Below are 12140 nucleotides of genomic sequence, written 5' to 3' on the forward strand. Positions count from 1 at the left end.
ATTGGCCTTCCAGTTCTAAGGGGGAAAAGCCAATGAGACACTCAGACATCTCTAATCTGGAGACAAGAAGGCCCATCTTTAGGACCGAGCTTGTCATTCTGTTCTCGTCACAGACCTCCATCTGGAGAGGACAAACATAACATCTGGCCCACATCATGGGCTGAATATGTTCACTGCTGTCCCTCAAGGGAGCAGGCACACTTGGAGAGTTGACACCTGTGTCTAAAAAAAAAAGGGAATCCAGAAAACCAGGATATAAAGGATATGAGAGAGAGACAGATTGGAGTACCAAAAGTCACAAGTAGGAGAAAAATGGCTTAATAAGGCTGGTGCGAAACCAAGAAAGAAAACTAGATTAAAAACATATGCAAAGAAAAGGAGAAATTGGCCAAGGAACAAAAGAAATCTATTAAGCATAAAAAAACATGAGAGAAGCTGAAGGAGGCAGAGAAATAGAGGATCCACCTAGGAAACTCATGAAGAATCAGGCCTCCCCTACACATCCTGCAGAAAAATAGTCCTGTCCTCTTATATTTTATGGACTGGGTGGGGAGGTGGGGGGAGAATGGACTAACTTTAGGGTACAAAGATTCCCAAACTTTGAAATACCTTCTACCATAATGTCCAAAAGCAAAGGGCATTAGACATGTTGTTGATTCCCAAGAAACTGGTAGCTGACCAGCCCTGTGCACACAAAGGAATTGTCCTTGTTTCTCTCATTTTGCTGGGGTCCAGTGATATGTGGCCTCCAAACTCATGTTGAAATTCACTGTGGCAATGTTGGAAGTGGAACCGTTAAGAGCTGATTAGAGCAGAGAGTAGACTTGCAGTTCTCACTACGCAGGAAGCTGGGACCTAAGAATCATGGTCTGCGGCCATGCAGAAAAAGCCCTTGAGGCTCTTATCTCTAGTTAAGCAATGAAAGTGAGATAGGAGATGTGGCTCAAGTGGAAGAGCACCAGACTGGGGCAAAAAAGGCCAAGCAAGAGCCAAGACCTTAAATTCAAGCCCCAATGTCCAACACACACACACACACACACACACACACACACGCACACACACACGCACACACACCCCACAAAGAGCTTATTAGATCATTAAAAAGTATGATTACATTTCTTCAGGGAGTGAGGTCTTAGTCTCCAAGTAGCAGATTACCTAGAGTGTGGGTTGTTACAAAGCAAAACTGCACTTCATGTTCAGCAATTCTATAGGTACCCACCAGCCCTGCAGACTTCCTCCATGTTCTAAAGCAGCATGAAACCATCCCAAGAGTTGTCACCTGATCTCGGTGACCTTTTCAGCCTCCAGAACTACAAGCCAAAAATAAACTTCATTTATAAGTTATCCAGCCCCTGGCTTAGTCTATTACAGTACAACAAATGAACTCAGGCAAATGCTGAAAAAAAAAAAGCCACAGTGAAAGACTGGTACCAAGTCTCACCCTAGCATTTGAGAAACACCGCCTTACTGAATCTGACAGTTTAGTCATGAGATTCTGTAGGAAAATAAAAGAAAGATAACATTAATTGGCACTGACCATGTGCTGGTTATTACTGTCTTATGAAGTCTCCTGGCTAACCCAGTTCTAGTAATTATCTTGTTTCAAAGAAAACCTAGAGATTTATGAAACATGCCCATGATAAAGGAGCAGAGAAAAGATTTCATCTAAGTCCCTTGGGTTGAGATCATCAAAGGGTTAAACTACTGTGCTGTCCGGCAGGGGCGTGGGGGGGGGTATTCTACATTTACTGGACAATTTGTGACCTGGCTCCTGTTCTTGCCTCCAGCTCCTCCTTTATACCCTGGGTGGAGTCCTGTTCTTGCAGTTGCTATTCCTATCTGTATTTGTTCAGAGGCTTCCTTCCTGGCTCCCTTCACATTCTAAGATCTTCCTTGTTCAGCAGCTTTGGTCTTGATGTCCAACGCCAACCAGAACTCAAAATCAGAACTCCAGAAAGATAATGCCAGGTAGATCTTTCTCATTTTTCTTTATTGGAGACTTGGTTCCGGTAGGACTGATGCCTCTAAAGGCAACACCCCCCAGAGGATTAAGTGATAGATAAACAATAAACTGGGCTTTCCTCCTCTTCTTAATAGCGTGTTAGATTCTTTTATCTATTCATCATTCGCTGATTCTGTTTTATGAGCAATCTAATAATAAAGAAAACCTCCATCACAAATCTTTTATAGGCTTGGGGAACATAGAGTCTGTGTCTGGGCTGTATGCTGCTGGGGACGCCAGGATGTGGGAATCCTGATGGGAAGGAATGAAATGGTACCCAGCCTCACTCTATATAGATGAGCAAGAGTTGACCTGCTTTGTAACATCTCCAAGGAAGAATCGTCCACAGTCAACCATCTTAGCTCACCGACATGCTTAACAAACCTTATTGCAAGTCATTTTTCTTCCTTGAATACAAGTCTTTTCCATTGTAATTTTAAACCAAATGTGTGTGTGTGTATAATAAATATATATATAAATAATTGTCAGGGTAATGTATAGAGGGGTTACAGTTACATTTGCCAGGTAGTAGGTGCATTACTTCTCATACATTGATACCCCTTCTCATGCTTTTGTCCCCATTTCCCTCCCCCACCCCTTCCCAATCATATTTCATCCCCTTCCCTTTCCTATTTCAAATAAAAGTATATACAATAAACCAGGTAACAAAGTCAGATACAGTAAAATATGAGATTAAACAAAGGGCAAAAAAGAGAAGAGAAATTATATAGTACATTAAGAATAGCATAAACCTTTTCTTATGAGCATCCTCAAGAGAGGCAAAGATCCCATCTGCCCATACTAGCTTTCAGTACAAAGCTTCATAAAAAAGAAAAAAAATCTCTGATCTTTTCTCACTTTCCAACATTTTGAAATTCTCTTTATAGCCTTTGCCTCTGTCTCTGAATCTCCCCCACCTCTCTCTCTGTCTCTCTCTCTGTCTGTCTCTGTCTGTCTGTGTCTCTGTCTCTGTCTCTGTCTCTGTCTCTCTCTCTGTCTCTCTCTGTCTCTCTCTCTCTGTGTCTCTCTCTCTGTGTCTCTCTCTCTCTGTCTCTCTCTCTGTGTGTGTCTCTCTCTCTCTCTTTGCTGGTATTGTGTGGACCATATTCACAGCCATGATGCTCTCCCTTAGCCTTTTTGCTGGAAGATGGAACTCTACCACTTGAGCCATATCTTCTCTACTTCCAACTTCTGGCTGGTTAATTAGAGGTAAGAGTTTCAGAGACATTTCTGCTCAGGCTGACTCTGAACCTCAATTCTCAGATCTCAGCCTCCTGCGCAGCTAGGATTGTAGGCATGTCCCACCAACACGTGGCATTCCATTTTCTTTTGAACAAACCTAGAACTTGGAGAGAATACCCAAAAGATGCATTTCAGTGATTCCCAGACCTGCCACTACAAAATCACCTGAGAATTACCAGTGCCCAATAGGCGTCTGTGTGGTTGGGCTCCACAATGACATTTAACATTTCAGCTGACTTTGAGGCTGACATTGATGTCACAGGCACCTGGACACCTTTGACCCCACCTGACCCTTCTCCGTTCCCAGACAGATGGGACAAGTGTCCCAGGAGCGCACCTCACCTCCCAGGACAGCCCTTCCCCTCACATAATAGCGTAATAGCATAGTTCCTGCAGTGAGTCAGTACACCCTTAAGTTTCTATCAGCTATGTCAGGTATGGCCTCTGGTACAGGAATATTTCCAATTCCCTTCCTTAACCTTTTCAAATCCAGTACTATTTAAGTCACAATTCCAGAACAACATAAAGACAGAATCAATAGGCACTTGTTGCAGCATTTGGTACCAGGCATGATGATAACACATAGGCAAAGTTCTGGTTTAGACGTCAACAAATCGATGCAGGGGTTGGAGGGGAAGAGCTGTTCAAAAGGCTAGCTCAGTGTCAAGTATCCGAACGAACCAGAATCAGCCTGAAGACTTTTTCTCACCCAGATCCCAGGGCCCTGGGATCAGAAGATCTGATCCTGCAGGCCTGGGTGGAGCCTGAGAATCTGGTTTTGTAATTAGCATCCAGGCAATGCTTTGGCTGACCAAGAGCCCACAGACCACACTTGGAGAACCACTGCGCTAATTAACGTGCACTTAAGGCGGTACTCATTAGCCTGCGGAATGAGACCCTACTGCGTCAAAATCAGCTGGGGAAGCTTTACCAAAAAAAAAAGGACAGAATTCTCTAGGGCGTAGGCAACTGGAATAAAGCACCATCCGAGAATCCCTTAGTAGAATTTACTAGAAGTTGAGCTCCACTTGACTATGGTTGTTCGTTGTTTTGTTTTGTGCTGGTCCTGGAGCTTAAACTCATGACCTTCCTTGGCTTCCTCAGACCCTTAGACCACATCTCCATTCACTTCTGACTTCTTTGCTGGTTAACTGGAGATAAAATGTCTCATGAGGGGCCGAGAGTTTGGCCTAGTGGTTAAAGTGCTTGCCTAGCATGCATGAAGACCCAGGTTCGATTCCTCGGTACCACATATAAAAAAAAGCCAGAAGTGGTGCTGAGGCTCAAGTGGTAGAGCTCTAGCCTTGAGAAAGTCCAAGGACAGTGCTCAGGCCCTGAGCTCAAGCCCAGGACTGGCAAAAAAAAAAAATGTCTCATGAACTTTTCTGCCTGGGCTGGCTTTGAACCTTGATCTGTGTTCCTCAGATCTGTTCCCTGAGTAGCTAGGATTACGGGTGTGAGTCACTAGCACCTGGCTTGGCTCTGGCTTTGATATGGTAATAGATGCTGTGTCCATTAAGTCTCAGCTCAGGATGTGAAATGCATTCACAACATCTTGCATCTCATCTCCAGAAGTCTCTTCAGATCTTGCAAATCGGAAGCTCTGAACCCAGCAAACCACCTCCCTTTTCCTCTCCTGGAAGCCCCTCTCAACTGCCCATCTACTTTTTGTCTCTAAGATATTGACTAGCTGGTGACTGGCTTATTTCCCTGGTCATCACAGCTCATTTTAAATTGAAGAAGACAGTTTCACTGCCTGGACAGCCTTTCGGCTGTTCTAGTCTTTTCTTGCTTCTGTCAGGCATCCTTCCTGTTCCTGCTTCCTTAAATTCTGACAGCAACTGGGGCCTGCCCTGTAGACACGGCTCCCTCCTGGACATCTCCAGCTGATTTCCTGGCCTGCCTTGCCCTTGGTATCTGTGGCCAGGTGGAGGTTAGGACTGTGTCATTTCCTACCCAGGCCCTTCTATTCAACCATGCATCGTGTCTGGACTTGTATAGTACATCGAGCTCAGTGACTCGGGATATTGGGGGATCATGTAGAATAAGGACACAAACTCAAAAGAAACTCTAAGCAGGCAAGGTTTTACTTCTGCAGAAGGGCTTGCTACTGACAGGAAGCCAAGTAATCAAGCAGGCACTCCACTCTGCCTTTATCCCTAATGCTTTATCTGAGCATCAACCAAAACCACAGCATTGAGTGGAAGCAGGAACTTGACAGAAAAAAATGATTCTTACTCAGCTGGCGCTCTATCACTGGAGCCATGCCTCCAGCCCCCAGAAAAACAATTCTTATACCAGGATATGGCTTCTCTAAACCAGCCTATTGTAAGATGGCAGCACCCTGTAAAATGGCTGTGCTTATGTCCTGTGATTACTTCGACAGGAAATATTCTAACTCGCACACTCTGGAGCTTGTGTTGGCAAGAGGATAAAGCAGATACTTACTGCTGAGCTGCAGCTCTGGGGCCTTCCGACTCATGAATGGGGAGCAGAAGAACGTTCTGGAATGTCAAATCTCCTTGATGAAAAAGCTCAGAAGTGGGGTCAGGTGTGAAATTCAGGGGAAACAGATGCTTTATTACATCCCAGATGGACTTCAGCTGTCCGGGGAACCTAGTATATTGGAATTGAAGGTAGACATTTACCTTCCAAAGGCTACTCCTTCATTATACTGCTTTGTGGTACGGCGGATTCAACAGCCTAATGAATAATGAAAGTCAATCCGTGCCATATGAAACGTACTATAAATAAGCTATCATCTGCCTCTTACACTCACCTAGCCCATCTAGACGGTGTGTTTTTATAGCAAATGCTCAGATTTCTTTTAACTCCAAGTTGAGAATGACCATTGGTCTCCTGGTATACCTGAGCTCTGGAGATTCAATCAACAGGAAGGGCCAGCTTCTGGAGAGCTCTTTCTGGGGAGGAGAGGATCTGGGAGACATGTGAAAGTCTTTGCAATGTGAAGAATTTAGAATCAAAACATCTGCCCGAATTCTTCCTCAGCTACCCAAGAGGATTCGCAGCATGGAAGTCCTGGACTAGAATGGAATTCTTGAAAGCATTTACTATTTTCATTTGTATAATACTTACTGAAAACTATGCCTTCATGGTGCTATAATGAAAGCTTTATATGACCGACACATACAGCTAATGTCTTTCGTGGCCATGCCAACTTTAATGTGTGTGCCAAGTAGGAGCAGGAGGTTGGTGACTTTCCAATTTACCTGCAGCTGTCAGCACGACCAGAAGTGTCTGTGAGACAGGCGACCCTGAATGTATCTCTGCCTTCAACTTCTATAGCGTCATGTGTAACACGTTAAGGCAAATTACATTTCTGGAACCCACTTTCACATACACACACTCAAAGCTTGGAAGGGAAAAGAGATGAATGCTATTTTAGGATCTGTATTTTGAAAGAATAGCAACTCCCTAAGTGACAGGAGAGCAAGCAGAATCAATTTTATAATTAAAGGATGGTGTAGGAAGTAGGAAAGAGATCATAAAGCTTTGGAATCATAAATAAGACATGCTCCCTGGGTGTGCGCATGTGTGTGTCTGTGTGTGTATACCAGTGCCAGGACTGGACCTTCAACTCAGGCTTGAGCACTATCCTTTTGCTTTTTCACTCAAGGCTGGTGCTCTACCACTTGAGCCACAGCTCCATATCTAGCTTTTCGGTAGTTAATTGGACATAAGCCTCATGGGCTTTCTTGCCTTGAGCTGGCTTTGAACCTTGGTCCTCAGATCTCAGCCTCTCGAGGTATGAACTACCAACTGGCACCTGGTTCTGGTTCTCCTTCTTAACATTGTACACTTGCATTGAGTCCATTTGATATATGAGATCAATGTGCCAATGTGGCTGGCACCCAGGATTTCTAAGCATGGGGCACATGATCTCAACAGAAGGGTGCATGTGTTTGAGTGCTAACAGACTCGAGACATGGGGTTGCTGTGCTTAGAGCAGAGGGGAGAGCAAAGCAAGCTCCTTAGGAGATATGATGGCTGCTGTGTACTTCAGAACAGGTATCTCATGTCCCTTCAGACCCACAAGATTCATGGAGTTCAATGTCTGCCCTTGCATGGTAGCCACATCCCTGGCTATATGAATCCATTTCAGGCCATCTGCATGGCACCCATGAGCCAAGGCTGTCTAGGGCCTGGGTCCAGGAGAAACTTCGAGTTCAGATGTAGGGTTGCTGTCAGGATGAAGAGGCTCTAGAAGCTTGAAGTGAAACCACAAGACCAGGCTCAACTCTGTCGCAACTTTCAAAATACAAATGTGCCCGAATTCTTAGGGGTGGGGGTGTCACTCAGTGGTAGAGTGAAGTCAGAACCCATGTGTGTACACACACACACGGACACACAAGCACTTATACCTTAAAGAAATCTTGAATATCTATTAAATTAAGAAGAGGAAAACCAAAAACAAGTGGGAGGGGGAAGCTGGGAGGAAGGAAAAAAAGAAGCTATCTTTAGGCCCGAATGGAAAGTGGTATTTATATATTGCTAGTGGTTCTAAAAATAGCTTTAATCTCACAGAAAAAGAATGTGGCAAGATGTAATGAGTTATCAAATCTCTCGTGTGCTTGGAAGCAGTAGTTTCATTTTGGGAGATTGTGCCTCAAAAAATAGAAACAATCCTATTTTAGAAATCTGTGGCAGCTGGGCTTGCAGTAGCTCGTTCCTGTAAGCAGAGCTACTTTAGAGGCTGATATGGGGAGGATCTCAGATCAAGGCCAGCCCAGGCAAAGGCTAGGGAGCTCCCTACTCGACCAATTTAAATCCTGCTCAGGGGTGCACATCTGTCTGCGCAGGGCACATATAGGAGTATTGTCCAGGACAACCTGGGCAAAAAGCATGACATTATTTTTTTTAAAAAAATACCAAAAGCACAAAGGACCAAAGGGTAGACTGCCTGGCTGACAAGTGTGAAGCCATGAGTTCAAGCCACAAAGCCATCAAAACCAATGTTTTTAATTAAAAATCTATAGAATCACTATTTAGATGGTAAGAAATGACAAACAACTAATGGTCTATAACAAAGCATTTATTAATAAGTTACTGTTAGCCTCAAGACATTGTGAGAACAGCCTAGTAAGTGGGAATGAATATATAAAATATTGAGTAAAATATAAATGGGAAATTTTAAGTGTACTTACCCGTCTCTCCTTTGTGAAGTGGTATGTCTGTCTGTCTATGTATCTATGCATCTATCTAGTCTGTCTATCTATCTATTTATCTATGTGCTAATTCAACTAGCTTTCAGCCTCTGCAGCATTGAATTCTGGGAGTCTTTGTCTCTTGTAATGCCCCCTTCTTGGGGCTGGGCCCAGCTCCTCTCCCCTCTCCCCCCTCCCCCCCTCCCCCCCCCCCCCCCCGCCTCACCTCAGTGGTGGATGACTCCCACATTCCCTGAGGCCGCTGGCCACTCCATCTCATGCTCAGAGGACTCCCCCCCAGCTCCTGCTTCCTGGCACTGCATCTCTTCCCTGCTGGGCTGAGAAAAGGGGGTGGGGAAGGGAGCAGCAAGGGACAGCTGGCACCACAGCCCCCCACCTTGCCTTTCATCCTGTCCCTCTTGGAATATGGGGGCTGCCTGTGCAGCATCCTACCTGTGTGACACAGATAGAAGGTGAGACTTTTCTTTTCCTACAATGTCATTGCCAGGCCAGGCGGGGCGTGTGTGACATCTGCCTCCATCCAGGAACAGAGGGCAGAGTGTAGGGGAATCTGTGCATCCCACAGCATTCCTGGGCTGCGGTTCTGTGCTGAAGTCCAGCCACAGCCGTCTGAGGTGGGAGTAGGGAAGCCCTGAAGGTGTAGGCAGGGTCCACAGGTGGCTGGGCCATGTCCTTCCTACACCGAGGGCAGCAGGATGGCAGAAAGGCCAACAACAGCAGGGAAGGATTTCCCAGCCAGAGACCCTGGAGCAGAGCTCAGGCCCGCAACTGTGCACAGAAGAACCTGGAGGCTTCTTTCTGAAGCCCAGCTTGGGCTTCTTGCTGTGACCCTTCATTGCAGGAAAGGCACAGATCTGATGAGACCATGAGGCCCTGGTCTCTGAGAATGTGAGTGGTGGAATTCCTGTGGTGCTGGTGATGAGGAAGACAGGAGAGCGCAGAAGAATGGGTTAGATGCAGCCTGAGCTGATCACACAGCTGGAACAGGAACTGAGAACTGCCAGCCAGGGCAGCTGCAAAGGCAGCTGGTCCCTCGAGAGAGAGGAGAAACACCTGAGCCTCGAGGGCCATCCCAGGCTGTCCTGGGGCCTCAAGAAAGAGCAAGAATCACTTCTCCCTTGGGTGCGAGATCCTGGACAGGCAGCAGCCCTGCTGTAGGAAGGCTGCCCCGTCTCATGGTGCCCTGTGGATGGAAGCTAGAGAGGGGAGAGGGCCCTCATGCATGTAGGAGGCTCCGTCTGCAGCCAGCAGACAGTGAGCCCAGGACCCCGAATGCTAACATAGCAGGGACCTCTGTGGCTCTGATCTGCAAATATGGTTAGGAAATGTCCCGATCTAGGAAAGAGCCTGGCTGAGCTCACCCACACCTCCTTTTCTCCCTGAGATTTCTGGTCTCCCATATGTGCATCACCTTCAACTCCATTCTTTTTTTTTTTTCGATTTTAATTTTTTTGTCTATTGTGGGGCTTGAACTCAGGACCTGGGTATGGTCCCTTAGCTTTTTCACTGAGGGCTGACACTGTACCATTAAGCCGCCCCTCCACTTTAGGGAGATAAGAGTCTCTAGCTTTGAGCTTCAGTCCTCATATCCTCAGCCTCCTGAGTAGCTAGGATTACAGGCAGGAGCCGCTGCTGCCAGTTTATTCCTCCTCCTGTTAGTTTTTCTTTTTCCTTCTCCAGTTATTGTTTGTTTGTTTGTTTTTCCCTGTGAGAATGTCTGGTTATAACAGGATGCTTGTAGGCTAATGACATCCAGCATGGGGGATCTGGCCAAGCACAAAACAGAAACATTGAAACCCACCCAGGCCTATGTCTCCCTCCGCCGACCTCCACCCCTCCAGCTGCGCTCAGAGGCTACTGCTGCTCCCAACAGCTGCTTCCGATCTTCCAGGCATCCCTTCTCCAAGTGACATCTTCCCATATCAAAGACACATCCAGCTGTCAAAATAAGGGTTCATATTTTCATATCCAGGACAATTACTGCTGAAAACAGATTATACAAACACACACAGGAGTGGAGGAAAGCGGAGCAGGCTGGGGGCCTGCTTCCATGACAATTTCTCTTTCCTAGAGATGCAGGGACTGAAATGACCTCAGAGTCTTTAGCACAGTAACTGACAAGCACATCTCCTCCCAGCCACCGAGCCTGCATCAAAGGAAAAGAGAAAAAGGGATAAAAAAGAGTTTGATCTCTGGAGGAGAAAGATGGGGAGGAGGCAGAACGCTTGAGACAAAGGAGTGGCAGAGCAGGGAGCTCATTATTCGTCTGCAACCCACTCCGCCCCCAACAGAATGATGTGTGCATAATGAGCATAGAAAAAATGTCAAGTGAATTTCTAACAAGACAAGCAAGATGCCAAGCAAGGGCAGCCGAGTGAGCGGCGGGGGGAGGACTGGGGGATGAAAAGCGTGATCCCCTTATGCACTTGAAAATAGGGTCCTCCCTTCTTAGACAAATAATCCTCACAGCCACATAGCTCTGAAGTTGACGTCCAATGGAAAGGTTCAGAACAGGGTTCGCAATTAGGAAATGGAAGTTCTTAGTTTTGTCTGGTAACCCTGAATAAATCCATGAACTGTTCTCTGCCTTGGTTTCCCCAATTACTCAGCGAGGATCCTAAACCTACCTAGACTTGAGGGCTATGTTGAGGATCAGATGACTCTTAGAAAACAAAGGACGTAGCTCAAGGAGCCCCAGAGGTGTGGGTGTGTGCAGAGAACGCTCAGTGCCTGAGGGTGGTACACTACCATTTGATCCACAACTCTACATTTAGCATTTTGGCCGTTGATTGGTGATAAGAGTCTCTCCAATTTGTCTTCCCAGGCTTTGAACAGTGATCCTTAGATCTCAGCCTCCTGAGTAGCTAGGATTACAGGAGGGAGCCACCGACCGTGAGTTTATTTTTCACTGTCACTGGGTTTCATGGCTCATCACAGACTTTTGCAGAGCTTGCTCACTCATGACTGCCTCACTTGTGACTTGGGTGACAAAGCTGCCCTGCAGTCACACAGTAGGTCATTTTCCAGTGGTGGGGTGCCACCCCACCAACAGAAAAACACTGACCTATTGTTTCCTGACAAGCAAGGCATTTGTGTTGCCAGCCTGGCCAAAGGGAGCTGTGATTTACACACATGGGGATTCAAAAGCCCTGCTCTACCAGCTAGTAGATCCCACGGTGGGACCCCATAGTGGGACCCAGAGCTACTACAGAGGTGGTGTAACAGTCCCCTGCCAGTGAGCAACATGGCACCCTAAAAAAATAGATGCAGGGAGAGTTAGTTCCTCACATGAATGCTGAGACCTTCGGACAGAGCTGGGGGCCAAGTGGGCTCCCTCTGGGATGCGGCACAACCTCTAGGCTGGAAGGAATTCCAGAAGTGAGATGAATCCATGTCAGGGCACAGAAGGGACATGGATATGACCTGGTTAATTCTAAATTCTCCTACCCACAACTTGCAGCAGTCCTGTGTTATGGCAGAGGTCTCACTCTGGGAGGTTGGGATGGTGCCTGTAGGGTTTGGGACAAAGTAAGGACAAGTCACCAATATGGCTATCCTTTGTTCAGTGGAATTTGTGGATCCAGGAGCCGAGTGGAGGAGGGGCTCTCTCTCTGCCCATGCAGAAATTCTGTTTCTGTTCTACTGTTCTATAGAACCTGTATAAGCTGTGGTCACATTTGTTGTTCAGTACATGGACTGCGCAATGG

This window comes from Megascapheus bottae, chromosome 19 (assembly GCF_031878675.1).
Source record: "Megascapheus bottae isolate mThoBot1 chromosome 19, mThoBot2.hap1, whole genome shotgun sequence".
Classification (NCBI taxonomy): Eukaryota; Metazoa; Chordata; class Mammalia; order Rodentia; family Geomyidae; genus Megascapheus; species Megascapheus bottae.